Source organism: Rhineura floridana, chromosome 3 (assembly GCF_030035675.1).
Source record: "Rhineura floridana isolate rRhiFlo1 chromosome 3, rRhiFlo1.hap2, whole genome shotgun sequence".
Taxonomy (NCBI): Eukaryota; Metazoa; Chordata; class Lepidosauria; order Squamata; family Rhineuridae; genus Rhineura; species Rhineura floridana.
In genome coordinates, this window is record NC_084482.1 from 83,498,442 (window position 1) to 83,515,219 (window position 16,778).

Genomic DNA, 16,778 nt, shown 5'->3' on the forward strand with positions numbered 1-16,778 from the left:
ATGATTTTAATTAACCATATCATTTTACACCTATCTCTAAATACCTGCTTTACATTTCTTCCATTTTCATGACTACTTGTTATTAGTCAAGACTTCTATTGAGTGATAACTCTGATTTCTTTTCCTAGAATAACTAGTTGCACATTATCTGCCTATGATTTCTTGTGAAACATGCAAGCCTCATGTTAACAATATAATTCTGCAAATGTCAGTGGTGTACTTTGATTAACTTGTTATGCATCCTAGGGCTTGCTTTGCTTCCAACACAGTCTAAAACATGTTGTTTATTTTTTAAACTTTAAAACATACCAAAAAAATTATCTAGCTTACATTTCAGTTACATGTTTTGAAAATCACTGTGTATTTGAGTTTCTAGTCATGATTCAAATAACCTCTTTAAGATTTATTTGTATTTATTTAAATGGTTTTAGGCCACTTATAGGACAGTGTCCTCTTTAGGCAACATACAAAACACAGAGCAAATAAAACTTTAAAAAAATGCCAGTCCCAGACCATTTTAGCAATGGATAAAGCAATCCAAACTCCCATTACGCTGGGCTCAGCTCTCCTGACTAAGCCAGCCTCCTGCAAGCTGTCATATGTGTGGGCGGGAGTACCACTGCCAGGATCCCTACAGGTGGGAGCCAGTGGAAAGCCAAAGATGGGGTGTTCCAAGGGCAGGGAAGGGCTGAGCTAGCCTGGAATCTGCTGGATTCCATGCCAGTTTCACAGCCATCACATGATGGAATCACTGAAACATAGGTAGGTAGGTAAGTAGGTAGGTATATTTATTTATTTATTTATTTATTTATATCCCGCCCTGTCTACCAGTAGTTGCTCAGGGTGCCTAGAAAAGCACTAAAAAATTCTCAACCATCATAAAAACGGACTTTAAATATATTACAACAAAACATCCTTAAAACAAATCATAATAGGGTTGCCAGGTTCAGGGCCTGAGACTGATCCTGTATCTTTAGGAGAAGAGAAAGTCAGCCAAGTGCAGGTGTTCTTGCAATGCTGTAATGGGAAAAACCACAAGGTGGAATTCTTCCTTCCCCCTGCACAACTTTTAAAGTTACAGAAGACCACTTGGAGGCCGGGCCTGGCTTCTGATCAGTGAACATATAAGGTGTGGCAGCTAATGGAAAGGGAAGAGAGAAACATCCAGGCAAGAAAAGGGATGTCCAAACTGAATGTCCAAACAATAGCTGGATCATTGCCACAGGTCACATTATTACACCACAGAGATTACAAATGGATAAGTAGTGCAGACAAGCAGTCAATGCACTTTAGTGTTCATGTTGTTCATTTTTTGAGAGTTAAGGTGCATGTTTATGATACAAACAGAAAAAATGAGTTTAGACCTGAGATAACTAGGATATAGTTTCTCTGTTGCCGTGCTCAAGCAAATTCAAACAAAACGTGTTTAGTGTCAAGTGCAAATTTGGGGCCAGTCAGTGGGAAAGCTAGTTTTGAAGTATCTTTCTCAGTGTGGCATTCATTTTTAAAGGCAAATGGAGCAGGAAAGCAATAACTATCTGTCAAGACAGGGACGTTCCTTAATTATTGCCATGTAGTGGAACATTTGCCAGTTGATTGTCTAATCAGCCTGATAGGAAGGTTTTGGAGACAATGGCCATATTCAGATGGACATAACTTTGCTTAATAAGGCAAGATATGAATGAGCCTTTTGTCTGCCCATTTGTTCCTTCATTTGCTCAAGCAAGCAAAGAAACAAGGAAGTCCTCCATTAACTATATTTTCCTACAGAGGATGGCTGTTACGATTGTAATTTGTTTTTGTTTTTTAAGTATTGTCATTTTGAGACTTAATGTATTTTCGTTCTTGTACACCCTCACCATAAAATTTTGTAAAATGAAGACAGAGTATAAATGTTAATATATACAATAATATAGTAACATTAGCTATAATTTCCTGTTTCATTCAAATTGGAAAACTGTGGTTAAACGCTTGAGAAGAAGCCAAGATATTAATTCATGCTGTGAAGCTGGATTAATATCTTGATTTATTATGATGGTGTTAACCATAATCTCCCAGTTTGAACAGAACAAGACACTCTATTTAATTGAAGAGGTGCTAGTTTGTTTCCTCACACTGCAAAGGAGGGAAGCATAAGGGCTGTGTGTGCATTTACAAATCTTGTTCACGTCTCAGGTTATTAAGCAAAGATATGATCATCTGGATCAGCTCTGTGGCCCAGTTGGCACATAATGCTCAACCATAGTTTAATATTTTGTGCACAAATCTCAGATTGTACACTTCTTTTCTCATCTGGGGAAGCTGCAACGGGAAGCATCAGCTTTAGTTTTTAACTTACCAGTTTTTTGTTTTGTCTGAACTGGGAATTGTGGTTTAAGGGTAGGGGATAAATTACCTAATTTCTATTTCCCAAACCAATAAGTGATCTGAATGACAGCTATCTTCAAAATTCACACTTGTCCAAATTTTGCAAAAAGTTGTCCACTCAAAAACTTTTTTTTACAAAAAAAGTGTATACTTTCCAGGAAAATTTGCATATATTACAGCAAAAATAAGTAATTATTTAATATTGCATACAAAATGTGAATAATATGAGAAATATGCACTAAAATGTTAGAAATGTTGAACAACTGTGACAAACTAAAGATTGGAAAAATGAGAAACTGAGAGAAACATAAATTTGTCCATCCCTGCTGTGGTTAGTATTAACTATAGTTTATGGAAACAAGTCAGGATCATTAACTATGGTTTGAAGTTGACTTGTTTCAATAAACCGTATTCAAGCTAGCCAAAGATTGTTATTTGAAAATGGAAGCAAATACTTCTATAGCCACATTGGAGAGGAGAGGGGGAGCACCCAACCCTAAGGCTTATATACCTAATTTTAAGTAAACACAGGCAATAGGTGTGACATCCTGGGAGTCAGTTTTCTGTTTCCTGGAGGATGACTAGCCTGCTTTCATATTTGGTCATTGAAATGTTTCCAGAAGGGGGTTTCTTCATAAAAAAGATAATGTAAGAGTTAACTATTATCAAATGAATAGTATTATTTTATTATTAAATTTATATCCTGCCGTTGCTCCCAGAGCTCAGAGTGGCAAACAACAAGTGATAAAACGTCTTAAAAACAATACCAATATAGATGCAGACTGGGAAAGGTCTATACTTAAATTAGGCTTGTTGGAAGAAGAAAGTCTTCAGTAGGGGCGAAAAAGAAAACAGAACACCTGTCTAATATTTACCGGGAGAGAATTCAAAAGGATAGATGCAACAACACTAATGGCCTGATTCTCTATTGTACAGAACAGACCTCACTTGCACAGCCTAGTGATCGACTGGGTATATAAGGGATGAGATGATCTTTCAGGTATCCTGGTCCTGAGCTATATATGGCTTTATACACCAAAATGAAGATCTTGAACTTAGCCCAGTAGCTAACTGGCAGCCAGTTCAATTTTTTCAACAGTGGGGTAACATGTTGGCGATATCCTGCCCTAGTCAACAGTCTCAAGCTGTCGCATTTTGTTCCAGCTGCAGCTTCTGGACCAACGGCAGCTCCACATAGAGTGCACTGCAGTAATCAAGCCTGGAGATTACCAGTGCATGGATGACGATAGTCAGGCTATCCCAGTCCAGAAATGGCCCCATCTGCCTTACCAGCCCAAGTTTTTATGTACATAGACATAAAAAAAGGAAAAAACTTTTGGCAAGCATTGTGCAGGCTGCAGTGACAGAAAAAAAAATTGGAAATGTTTAGTTAAAACTAAAACTAGGCTTTCAGCTGTTCCTCTTCATAAGTAATAGGGACATCTTCAAGAACATCAAAGCTACAGTTGTTGTTTTTTAATCCTAGTTATGTAACACATAGAAACTGCTGTTTGCTCCACAGGACTGGGATATCTTTGAAATATAACCCAATGGACATAATACATTGTGATTAAAATTCTTGCATAGCTATCAGAAACAATAAGGAAAATTATAGGTGTGGTTTTATGTAGTTTATTTTTAATCTTCTTGTCTACTGTGGCTGTGGGTTAAGATTATTGCCTTTCATGTAATGAATATAAATCTATTAAGATAGAAATATCAGTTAAAATACATGCAAGTGCCTTTAAAACTGTCCAAAGCCCCAGACTTCCTGTCTGATGAATTAAACTATTTTTTAACTACAGAGACAAAATCAGCCATTTATGCTCCACATAAGCAGTGCCTCTGAAAATGGCTGGATTGTTGAAGGGCCTGCAACTGTCATCTTGATTCCTGATGCTAACGTTCCTTCTAAGTAAAGCATAGCATTACTGAGGACTTTATGATAGAAGTGAGTGACCTGTTTTCTAGCCTACTGTCCGCTTTCTTTATGTTTATGTCAGCATGTGAGATTTCTAGTATTATATTTTGTTGAAACATTTATTCCCTTGGACTGAATTTTAATACAAAATTCTTTAAAAGTTTAAATTATACTGTAATATTACAACCTCAAAAATCAGAAGAAATTAGGCACGTGGATCACTACTGCTTTACAACCTGATTGGGAGCAAACCTTCACCTATTTCACTTCTATTTTGGGGGGGGGATGTTTATAGGTACATCACCTTTTTTGGAAGCATGTGCAGGAAAACTGATCCTTTTTTATTACTATTTTCCCACTAAGACCCATACAGTATAGGAAGACATACAACCAAATATTTTGCTGCTTGTTTTAAATCAGGATATGAAATTCAGATTTATTTATTTATTTATTTAGTTAGTTAGTTAGTTAGTTAGTTATTGAATTTATTAGTCACCCATCTGGCTGGCTGTCCAGCCACTCTGTGCGACGTACAAAATAGGCATACAATACCTAGACATTAAAAATCTAAAAACAATGAAGATAAAATCTAGCCAACCCCAAAAGCCTGCCTGAAGAGCCAGGTCTTCAAGGCTTGGCGGAAACTTATCATGGAAGGGGCATGGTGGAGATCATTTGGGAGGGAGTTCCATAGGGAGGGCACAACTGAAAAAGCCTTCTCTCTAGTCCTCACCAGTTTGGCTTTTTGACTGATGGGATGGAGAGAATGTCTTTTAAGGCTGATCTTGTTGGGCGGCATAGCTGATGATGCTGGAGGCACTCCTTTAGATAGACTGGGCCGAAACCATATAGGGATTTAAAGGTCAAAACCAACACCTTGAATTGGGCCCGGTAAGCAACTGGTAACCAGTGCAACTCTTTTAGCACTGGAGTGATATGATCTTGCCGGCGGCTGCCTTTAATCAGGCGTGCCGCCGCATTCTGTAACAGTTGCAGCTTCCAGACCGTTTTCAAGGGTAGCCCTACGTAGAGCGCATTACAGTAGTCAAGGCAAGAGGAGACCAGGGCATGTACCACCGATGGGAGCAGATGGTTGGGAAGGTGGGGGCGTAGCCTCCGTATCAGATGGAGTTGATACAGCACTGCCCGGCTCACAGCTGAAACCTGAGCTTCCATGGACAGTTGGGAGTCAAGAATGACCCAGAGGCTACGGACCTGGTCTTTCAGGGGCAATTGTACCCCATTGAGCACCAGGTCCAAATCCCCTAACCTTCCCTTGTCTCCCACGAACAATACCTTGGTTTTGTCAGGGTTCAGCTTCAGCTTATTCCTTCCCATCCAGCCACTCACCGATTCCAAGCACTTGGATCAGGTTTCCACACCCAACCTCGGTGAAGATTTAAATGAGAGACAGAGCTGCAGAGCTGCATGTCATCCGCATATTGGTGACACTGCAGCCCAAATCTCCTGATGATAGTCCCCAGCGGCTTTATATAGATGTTAAATAGCATCAGGAGAGGATGGAGCCCTGTGACACCCCACAAGTGAGAGGCCAAGGGTCCGAAACCTCATCCCCCAATGCTACTCTTTGGTACCTATCAGAGAGGAAGGAATGGAACCACTGCAATACAGTGACCCCTATGCCTAACCCCTCCAGGTGATTCAGAAGGATACCGTGGTCAACGGTATCAAAAGCCACTGAGAGGTCCAGGAGGACGAGGAAGGTGCACTCACCTCTATCTAACGCTCTCCTCATATCATCCACCAAGGCGACCAAGGCTGTTTCAGTCCCATGTCCAGGCCTGAAACCCGACTGAAATGGATCCAGATAACCTCCAATTGCGCTTTCAACTGCTTTGCCACCACCCACTCAACCGCCTTGCCCAAGAATGGTAAGTTTGAGATTGGGTGAAAGTTGTTCAAATCTTGGGTATCCAAGGAGGGCTTCTTTAAAATTGGTTTTCTTACTGCCTCCTTGAGGGCTGATGGCATTACGCCCTCTTCCATGCATTTACCACTGCCTTGATCCCCTCGCCCAGTCTGTCCTTGCAGTTCATAATGAGCCACAACGGGCAAGGGTCAAGTAAGCAGGTGGTTGGCCTTAAGGTTGAAAGCACTTTGTCCACTTCATCAGAAGGAAGAAGCTGGAACTGATCCCACACCACCAGAGAACCACTGGCCGACTCTGGCTCACTCACTGTATCTATAGCATGTGGAATCACACTCTTTAGATGATCGATTTTATCTGGAAAGTGCTTTGCAAACTCATCACAGGAGGTCTTAGAATGTTCCATAGGTTCCAAACCAGCTGGACCGACCAGGCTTCGGACCACTTGGAACAGCCTCCTGGGACAGCACTCTGTGGACGCAATAGAGGCAGCATAAAAATCCTTTTTTGCTGCCCTTATCGCCACATGGTAGGCTGCTGCAGCCGCTCTAACCCGTATCCGAATGTCATCAGAGCGAGATTTCCACCACCGGCGCTCTAGCCATCTCACCTCCCACCTCAGAGTTCGCAACCGTGGAGTATACCACGGTGCTGTCTGAGCTCTATTCAGGGGGAGAGGGTGTTTCAGAGCCACCTGGTCTAATGCCCCAGTGATCGTCTTATTCCACTCCTCCACCAGGGTCTCGACTGAGTGCCCGTCTGCAGGCTCCATAAAGTCCCCAAGCGCATTCAGGAATCCATCAAGCGCCTGGGGCGGACCATCCTAATGGGTCCTTTACCCCTGCAGAGGGTGTGTGGCATCGAAAGGTCTACTCTCACCAAGTAGTGATCTGACCATGACAAGGGGATAAGAGATGTGGCCCCCATTTTCAGATCACTCCCCTCCTCTCCCGAGACAAATACAAGGTCAAGTGCATGACCAGCTACATGGGTGGGCCCTGTGGGAATAAGGTGCAGCTCCCAGAAAGCCATGGTTTCCATGAAATCCCGAGGTGCCCCTGTGAGGATGGCCTCAGCATATACGTTGAAATCCCCCAGCACCAGCAAGTTTGGGGATTGCACCTGCACATCCGAGACCATCTCCAGCACCTCGGCCAGGGAGTCTGTCGTGCAGCGGGGTGGGCGGTACACGAGCAGAATCCCTAAGCTGCCCATTGGGCCCAACCTCCAGTACATGCAATCAACAACCTTGGGCTCATGGAGAGCAGGTCTGGTGAGAACCAGGGACCCCCGATAGATGACCCCACTCCCCCTCCCTGACTTCCAACCCTCGGCTGCTGTGCATATAGGAACCCAGCTGGACACATGGCCTCAAGGATGGGAGCTGCGGCCTCATCCAATATCTTGTCATGGATGAGAGATGTTTTTTGGGCAAAGGACCTGGCATTGCACAGCAGCAACTGAAGGTTAGTACATGGAGTCCCGCATCCCCCAGCTATCTTTCGGTCTTGGGCAGGCCCAGAGCAAGGGACAGATATTATGTATCTCTCCCTAGTTCCTCTTACCTGACGTGGCCTGCCTCTAGCACTCCACCAGCATCTGCCTCCCAGCCTCGTTATATCTTGGCCTCCCACCCTCCCCCATCACCCCCCTGATTTACACATGCCCCTGACGCTGGAGTACGCAACTCAGGCAGGCCACCCACCCTTAAAACCACCCAGAGCACCCTAAAATCCCACAACCACACCAGAGACCCATCCTCCAACAACAATTAATTTAAAATCAAAGCAAAATTATTTAAAACTAACCCCCAAGCCCAACCCAAGGCCAGGAAGTCCTCCAAAAGAAGCAGCGTTTGAAGGCTGGAGGGTGGGGCAAGGCAGGTGGAAACAGCCTCCCCTGATAGCAGCCGAGTCTCTCTCCCCTCCTTTGCCCCAGCATAACTTCTTTCTTCCAGTCTACAAATATCCGTTTTGACATTTCCTATCCGCAGGCCAGTTGTGGATTTTTTATGCATGACCCTTATTAATATCTACTCCGTTCTGCTTCCTTCAGTTACATTGACTCTTGGACCATAACATGTTTTACTTAAAAAACAAAAGTTTGTATCCTATGCAGTGCAACCATTGTTCCATTTGCACAATGGGACTTCCCCTTCTGGTCCTCTCCCTGTCCACCCACTGGAGCAGATTTTGAAGGTGCATGGGTGCTGCAGGGGAGAAGAGGGGAAAGTTATATTTCGTAAATGGAAATCTGTTGCACAAGCAGAAGGGCAGGAATTGTTTCCTCAGTCTTCAAAGCTGCCCTATCTGTCCATTTCTTCTTCTCTCCTTAGGCCTTGTATGAGGTCTTCCCCTCCTGCTCTCAGCTCTCTCTCAGTGAGTAGATTAATCCTTTATTTATAGGATTTCTTACCCACCTTCACCATAAGGCTCCATAGCAGCTTACAATATGATAATACAATATTAAAATCAGTTTAAATAATTTATATTAAAGAATAGGGTGGGTTCTAAAAATGTTTCTTGGGTTTCAGGGTAAATAAGTATGTCTTCAGCATATAATGAAAGCTATACAATGGAGGCGCTAGATGTAGTAAACATGATTGCTGTGTGTACAGTAAGCTAGTACATAAGGTGCAAATGATGTATGTATGTACATGCATCTTTAAACATGCATTTCTGAAACCCAGTTGGGCTAGAGTTAGGGATGTTGAAGAATTCTGACAAAAACAGAAATGAGAGTGGAAATTGCCAGTGTTTATTTGTCCCATGTTCGGAATGGAAATCAATTCATCAGATACGACCAATATTTACTTTTGTTGGTTGTTTTCAGTCAGCAAAGAATAGTACCAATATGTAATTGATTACTTTTTTCAATGTGCATTTAATTTCCTTTGTATTGAAACGAATGGTTTGGAATAATGTAATGGTAACATAATTAATTATGTAATTACATACAATTTTGCCATAGCGGACGGTGAAATGAATATTGTTGTATTTGTCACAAGCTAAACTGTAGTGGAATGTTAATAGTGTTGCATGTGAGGAACACAGGGCAGGACAGAAATCAGTGCCTTCTTACATCCCTAGCTACAGTCCACGGAAATCATGTCTACTAAATCATCTTCATCATCACTCCTACTACTGTGGAACTCCAGCATTGAGTATCTCCCCTCAGTTTTCTCTTCTCAAGGCTAAACCTTCCCATTTCTTTCAGTCTCTCCTCATAGGACTTTGTTTCTAGTCCCCTGATCATCCTCGTTGCCCTGCTCTGAACTCGTTCCAGTTTGTCTGCATCCTTCTCAAAGTGTGGTGTCCACTACTGAAGATGAGGCCTAACCAGTGTCAAATAGAGGGAAACCAATACTTCACATGAATTGGAAGCTATACTTCTGCTAATGCAGCCTCAAATAGCATTTCCCTTTTTTCCAGCCACATCACACTGTTGTCTCATATTCAGCTTGTGATCCACAACAATTCCAAGATCCTTCTGGCATGTAGTATTGCTGAGCCAAGTATCTTCCATCATATAGCTGTGCATTTGGTTTCTTTTTCCTAAGTGTAGAACTTTGCATTTATTCCTGTTAAATTTCCTTCTGTTTTCAGCCCAATATTGCAGCCTATCGTGATCCTTTTGAATTTTGTTTCTGCCTTCCAAGGTATTAGCTATCTGTCCCAATTTTGTATCCACAGAAAATTTGATAATCATTCCCTGCATCTCGTCATTGAAGTCATTAATAAAAATGTTGACGAGCACTGGTCCAGGAGTGAGCCCTGTGGTACCCGCTTGTTACCTCTCCCCAGTTTGAGAAGGAACCGTTGATAAGCACTCATTGAGTACTATTCTGTAGCCAACTGTGGATCAACCTGTTAGTGGTTTCATCCAGCCCACGTTTAGTTACCTAGTTAGCTAATCAGAATATCATGGGGCAGTTTGTCAAAAGCTTTGCTGAAGTTGAGATATATTATGTCCACAACATTCCCACAGTCTACGAGGGAGATTACCTGATCAAAAAATGAGATAAGTTTAGTCTCTCAGGATTTGCCCTTGATAAATTCATCTTGGCTTCTGGTAATCACGGTATTTATTTATTTATTATTACATTTATATACTGCCCCATAGCCGAAGCTCTCTGGGTGGTTTACAGCAATTAAAAAGATTAAAAACAAATATACAAATTTTAAAACACAAAAAACAATTTAAAAACACAATTTAAACATTTTTAAAAACACATGCTAAAATACCTGGGAGAAGAGGAAAGATAACGGTGTTGATGCCAGGCGCACCTCGTCAAAAAGATACTTTCATCATTTGGGGGCCACCACTGAGAAGGCCCCCTCTCCCTTGTTGCCGGACTCCCAGCTTCCCTCACAGTAGGCACCTGGAGGAGGGCCTTGGATGTTGAGTGTAGTGTACGAGTGGGTTCATGTCAGGAGAGGCGTTCCATCAGGTATTGTGGTCCTAAGCCGGGTAAGGCTTTATAGATTAAAACCAGCACCTTGAATCGAGCTCAGAAGCATACAGGCAGCCAATGCAAGCGGGCCAGAATCGGTTTTATATGTTTGGACCGTCTGGTCCCTGTTACCAATCTGGCTGCTGCATTTTGCACAAGCTGCAGCTTCCGAACTGTCTTCAAAGACAGCCCCACATAGAGCGCATTGCAATAAACTAACTTGGAGGTTACCAGAGCATGGACAACTGAGGCCAGGTTATCTCTGTCCAGATAGGGGCATAGCTGGGCCACCAACCGAAGTTGGTAGAAGGCAATCCATGCCACCGAGGCTACCTGAACCTCAAGTGACACAATTAGTTCTAGGAGAACCCCCAAGCTACGAACCTGCTCCTTCAGGGGGAGTTCAACCCCATCCAGGACAGGCTGGATGTCCACCATCTGGTCAGAAGAACCACCCACTAGCACCATCTCAGTCTTGCCTGGATTGAGCCTCAGTTTATTAGCCCTCATCCAGTCCATTGTTGCAGCCAGACACTGGTTCAGCACATTGACAGCCTCACCTGAAGAAGACGAAAAGGAGAAATTGAGCTGTGTGTCATCAGGATACTGATGGCAACGTACTCCGGATGACCGCAGCCAACGGTTTCATGTTGGACAGCATGGGGGACAGAACTGACCCCTGCAGAACCCCATACTGGAGAGTCCAGGATGCCAAGCAATATTCCCCAAGCACCACCTTCTGGAGCCAAATAGGAGTGGAACCACTGCCATGCAGTCCCTCCCACTCCCAACTCAGCCAGTCTTGCCAGAAGGATACCATGGTCGATGGTATCGAAAGCCACTGAGAGATCAAGGAGAATCAACAGAGTCACACTCCCCCTGTCTCTCTCCCGACAAAGGTCATCATACAGAGAGACCAAGGCTGTTTCCGTGCCAAAACCAGGCCTGAATCCCAACAGAAATGGATCCAGATAATCGGTCTTATCCAAGAGTGTCTGGAGCTGGCCTGCAACCGCTCGTTCAAGGACCTTGCCCATGAATGGAACATTTGCCACCGGCCTATAGTTATTAAGATTTTCTGGGTCCAGGGAGGGTCTCTTCAGCAATGGTCTCACTACCACGTCTTTCAGGCAGCCAGGGACCATCCCCTCACAGAGAGGCATTAATCACTTCCCTGGCCCAGCCAGCTGTTCTATACCTGCTAGCTTTTATTAGCCATGAAGGGCAAGGATCCAGCACAGAAGTGGTTGCATGAACCTGTCCAAGCACCTTGTCAATGTCCTCAAGCTGTACCAACTGAAACTCATCCAAGAAATCGGGACAAGGCTGTGCTCTGGAAACCCCGCTTGATTCACCTGCTATAACACTGGAGTCTAAGTCCTGGCGGATGCTAAATATTTTATCCTGGAAATGCCTAGCAAATTCATTACAGCAGGCCTCAGATGGTTCTACCATGTCCTTCGGGCCAACGTGTAATAGCTCCCAGACAATTCTGAGGAGCTCCACTGGGTGGCAGATTGATGATTTGATAGTGGCAGCAAAATATTGTTTTTTGCTGCCCTCACTGCCCCTAAATACAGCTTACCATAGGCGCTTACCAGTGTGTAATTTCATCCACCAGGAGTTGGTCTCCATCTGCACTCAAGCTGTCTCCTATATTGTTTCATTGCTCTCAGCTCTGGGGTATACCATAGAGCCGTACGAGCTCTACACAGGACAGGGCACTCAGGAGCAATCATGTCAACCGCCCGGGTCATTTCTGTATTCCACAGTTCAACCAGGATTTCTAGAGGAGTGCCATCCCTATCAGCCAGAAAACTCTCCAGAGCCCTTTGGAAACCATCCAGATCCATTAGTCTCTGGAGGCGGACCAACTTAATAGGTTCCCCACCCTTGCAGAGGGGAAAGGCCATTGTAAGTGTAAACTTCAGCAAACAGTGATCTGTCCGTGACAGAGGGACTGATGTAAGGCCCCCCACAATCAGATCACCATCTTCATGTCCAGTTGCAAAAACCAAGTCTAGAGTTTGCCCTGCTACATGTGTTGGGCCAATGGCATGTTGGGACGGTCCCATGGTTGTCATGGAAACCATGAAATCCTGAGTCACCTCGGATAAGGTGGCCTCGGCATGCATGTTGACATCCCCCAGAACTAACAGTCTGGGGGATCTCAACAGTACACCCAAGACCACCTCCATCAGCTCAGCTAGGGAGTCTGTTGGGCAGCGGGGTGGGTGGTATTGTTTTCAAGGTGCTTACAGACTGAACGCTTTATAATGTCCTTCAGAATTTTCCCAGGAATTGATGTCAGGCTGACTGGTCTGTAGTTCCCAGGTTCCTCCTTTTTGAAGATAGGGACATTAGCCCTTCTCCAGTCATCTGGCACTTCACCCAACCTCCACAATTTTGCAAAGATCATACACTGAGAGTTCTTCAGCCAGTTCCTTCAATACTCTAAGATGCAGTTCATCAGGCCCTGGAGATTTGAACTTATTCAAAGTGATTGGGTATTGCTTGACCATTTATCTATCAATCTCAAGCTGTAATCCTACCCCTTCAATTTCATGTTTGCCAGGAGGGTCATATAATTCCTTTTGGGAGAAGACTGAGCCAAAGTTGGAATGGAGCACTTAATCCTTTTCTCTGTCATCTGTTATCATTTTGCCATCTTCACTGAGTAGCTGTACCACTGTTACATTTCTCTATCTTTTACTATGGATGTACCTGAAGAAAGCTTCTTTGTTGCTTTTGGCATCTCTCGTGAACCTCAGCTCATGCCGCCCTGTGCTCCTACTAGGAGGAAGGGCGGGGTATAAATCTAATAAATGAATAAAATTAATTCTCAGCTTTAGCCTTTCTGACACCATCCCTGCAATTCTATGCTACCTGCCTGTACTCTTTCTTTGTGGCCTGGATTTCCTTCCACATTCTGCATATGCCCTTTTTGTTTGCAGGTCATTTCTAAGCTTTCTGTGAAGCCACATTGTCTTCTTCTACTGTCTTCTCTATTTTTTCCTTGATGAAATTGTTTGTAATTGTGCCTTTATAATTTCCTTTTTTAGAAACTCTAACCCATCTTGGACTCCTTTTCTGATTAGGATTGCTTGCCATGGAACCTTACATACCATTGTTCCGAGTTTATTAAAATCAGCTTTCCTGAAGTCCAGGATACACATATGACTACACTCAGCTTTTCCTGCCTTTAAGATCAAGAACTCAAGTATAGCATGATCACCTTTCTCCCAGAGTTCCCATAACTGGCACTGCATGACATCATCTTTTTTGGTTAGAATCAAGTCAAGGATAGCTGATCCTCTAGTTCAGTGGTTGCCAGCCTGGGGGCCATGACCCCCAGGGGAGCCAGAAAGAAATCCAGAAGGGGCAGTAAAGAAATTATTTTTTTTAAGTCCCTACTCCCTGGACACTGTCTTCTTCCTACTGGCGCTGCAGGTGACACCTTCCCCTTGCTCCAAACAAGAGGGGAGGACTTTTGCTGAAACACCAAGAGTGTCTTTCAGGCACACCAACAGCAGGCATCTGCCTATAAAATACATGGCAGATGACAAAGGAGGCTGAGGGTGGAGCTACCAGGAAGAAGAGGGGATTACTATCACCAACTCCCATCTCCTCGCACTGCTGCTGCTGACGACGCCCTTACTCAGAATGAGAGGAGAAGGCTTTTTGTGAAGCAAAAAGAAGCAGGGCTGCAAGAAAAGACTGCTTTCTCCCTTCCTTTCTGGCAGCCAGGCTGCCTCACTGGGGGGTAGGGGTCACAAAAAAAATTGAGCTTATAAAGGGGGTCCCACATTCACAAAGGTTGGGAACCCCTGCTGTAGTTGCTTCCTCCACTTTCTGTAGGAGAAGGTTATCTCCAACACAAGTCAGAAATTTCATGGAGGGGCCGTGTTTGGTAGAATTTGTCTCCCAGCAGATATTGGGGTAATTGAAGACCCCCATTACCACTACATCATACCTTCTTGAAACATTGGCTATTTGCTTTGTAAAAATTTCATCCTCGTTTTCTCCTTGATTGGGCGGTCACCATGTCCCTTTTATTCCTTGCCCCATTAATTTTTATCAAGATACTCTCAGTGGAGCTACCCAGCTTATCCTCCTGTATTTCTGTGCAGGGATATATATTTTTAACATATAGTGCAACTGTGGTTCTCTTTCTATTCCTTCTGTCCTTTTTGGACAAGTTATATCCTTCAATTGCTGTATTCCAGTCATGGGAGTCATCCCATCAAGTTTCAGTTATACCTATTGAGTTGCATTTACTCCCCTGCATTAAGAGTTCAAGTTCGTCCTGTTTGTTTCCCATACAGTAGGGCTCTGCTTCTCGGTGCCCCACTTTTCAGCATTCCGCTAATATGGTGTTCAGACTCCCGCACTCCAGCTGATCGTGCCAGAGGAGGGGAAGATCAGCTGTAGCATGCTACAGCTGATCTTCTCCTCGGGGGTGGTCAGACTCCCTCACTCTAGCTGATCGCACCGGAGGAGGGGAAGATCAGCTGTAGCGTGCTACAGCTGATCTTCTTTTCTGCCACGATCAGACTCTCGCTTGAGCTGATTTCACCCGATGAGGGGAAGATCTGATCTTCTCCTCCTCTGGTGTGATCAGCGGGTTAGGTTCCAGACCCCCGCGCTACAGCTGATCCACTTTCTGGTGGTTTTCGCTTTCCAGCGGGGGTCTCAAACCTAACCTGCCATATGAGTGGGTCCCTACTGTACTCTGGGCATTAGTATACAGACATCGAGGACCATGTATTTATAGCCTGGCTCTCTTCCTACCTTTTAGTGAAGACTGTTACTGGGCTCCATTATTGCTCCCTGAGTTCCTCTTACTGTGTACAAGCCTTTGTTAGTTGTTACTACCGAGTATATGTCTCCCTCCTCCATAGGATTCAGAATGCAAGACTCTGATACAACAGAGGCTGGTCCATTAAGGCAAGTAAGGCACTGCATCACTAACCTCAGTCGGCCTTCATCTGCTTGCCTTCTTACTTACAGCCAGTCCAAGGGGTGGCCCTGGCTGTCAGCCTCCTGTTTAGTCCTAGGATTGCCGGTAGGAGAAGGATGGGGACAAAACTAGATTTAGCTGCCTCTGCCTCCTGTTGTGGGCTGCAATATAAATCTTTATTTTAGGTTTTCTCTCCAATGTCTCAAATTCAAGACACTCAGCAACATTGCCAACCCTACTTCTATATATTCAGTAATCAAACTTAACATATTTTCTGGAGTGCGTTATGCTGTGCATTACTCATTGATAACAGTATAAAATCAGTCTTCTGACAAATTCCTTGTACCACTTTTATTTAGATAAAAAAAGGTTTTATAATTAAATATCAACAATAAAACTCAAATTCTAATTAAGGAAAGTCGGAAACAAACTCATTTATATGACAGTGAAGTTGTGTCATAAAAAAGTAAATGTACACTATCTAAAAAAGAGTGGCATATATAATCTATTATCCCTTGATGTTGTACTCTTCCCCCTTTCTATATATATAGAATCATAGAATAGTAGAGTGGAAGGGGTCTATAAGACCATTAAGTCCACCCCCTGCGCAATGCAGGAATCCAAATCAAAGCATTCCCAACAGATGGCTGTCCAGCTGCCTCTTGAATGCCTCCAGTGTTGGAGAGCCCACTACCTCTCTAGTAATTGGTTCCATTGTCGTATGGCTCTGTTAGGAAGTTTTTCCTGATGTTCAGTCAAACTCTGGCTTCCTGCAACTTGAGCCCATTATTCCGTGTCCTGTACTCTGGGACAGTCGAGAAGAGATCCCGACCCTCCTCTGTGTGACAACCTTTCAAGTACCTAAAGAGTGCTATCATATCTTCCCTCAGTCTTCTCTTCTCCAGTCTAAACATGCCCAGTTCTTTCAGTCTCTCCGCACAGGGTTTTGTTTTCAGTCACCTTGATCATCCTTGTTGCCCTCCTCTGAACCTGTTCCAATTTGTCTGCATCCTTCTTGAAGTGAATCATTCTTGAATATGAATGATTGTGTTTAGTTTTGTGAAAAAAATTCTGTACTTGGATAGATATCCCCCCCCCCAGAATAAAGGAAACAATTTCAAAATATGCCATGATGTGTAGCAGTCTGTGGATTTGCATTGAATCTTCCTGTTGTGCCTCGTGTGTACTT

The 16,778-nt window shown here is 43.7% G+C and overlaps 1 protein-coding gene across 3 annotated transcripts in view; it reads left to right on the plus strand.

Annotated features, from left to right (window-relative positions):
• The window catches only part of LOC133380132 (teneurin-2), a 995,941-nt gene that overhangs the window by 39,915 nt on the left and 939,248 nt on the right, over positions 1-16,778 (plus strand). The window contains exon 1 of one of the 3 annotated variants that reach the window (XM_061616791.1): positions 6,131-6,180. The exons of the other annotated variants lie outside the window; for them this stretch is intronic. The gene's annotated coding sequence lies outside the window, so the exon portion shown is untranslated. Of the gene's footprint in view, positions 1-6,130; positions 6,181-16,778 lie in introns of those variants that run through there. 3 annotated transcript variants of the gene reach the window in all.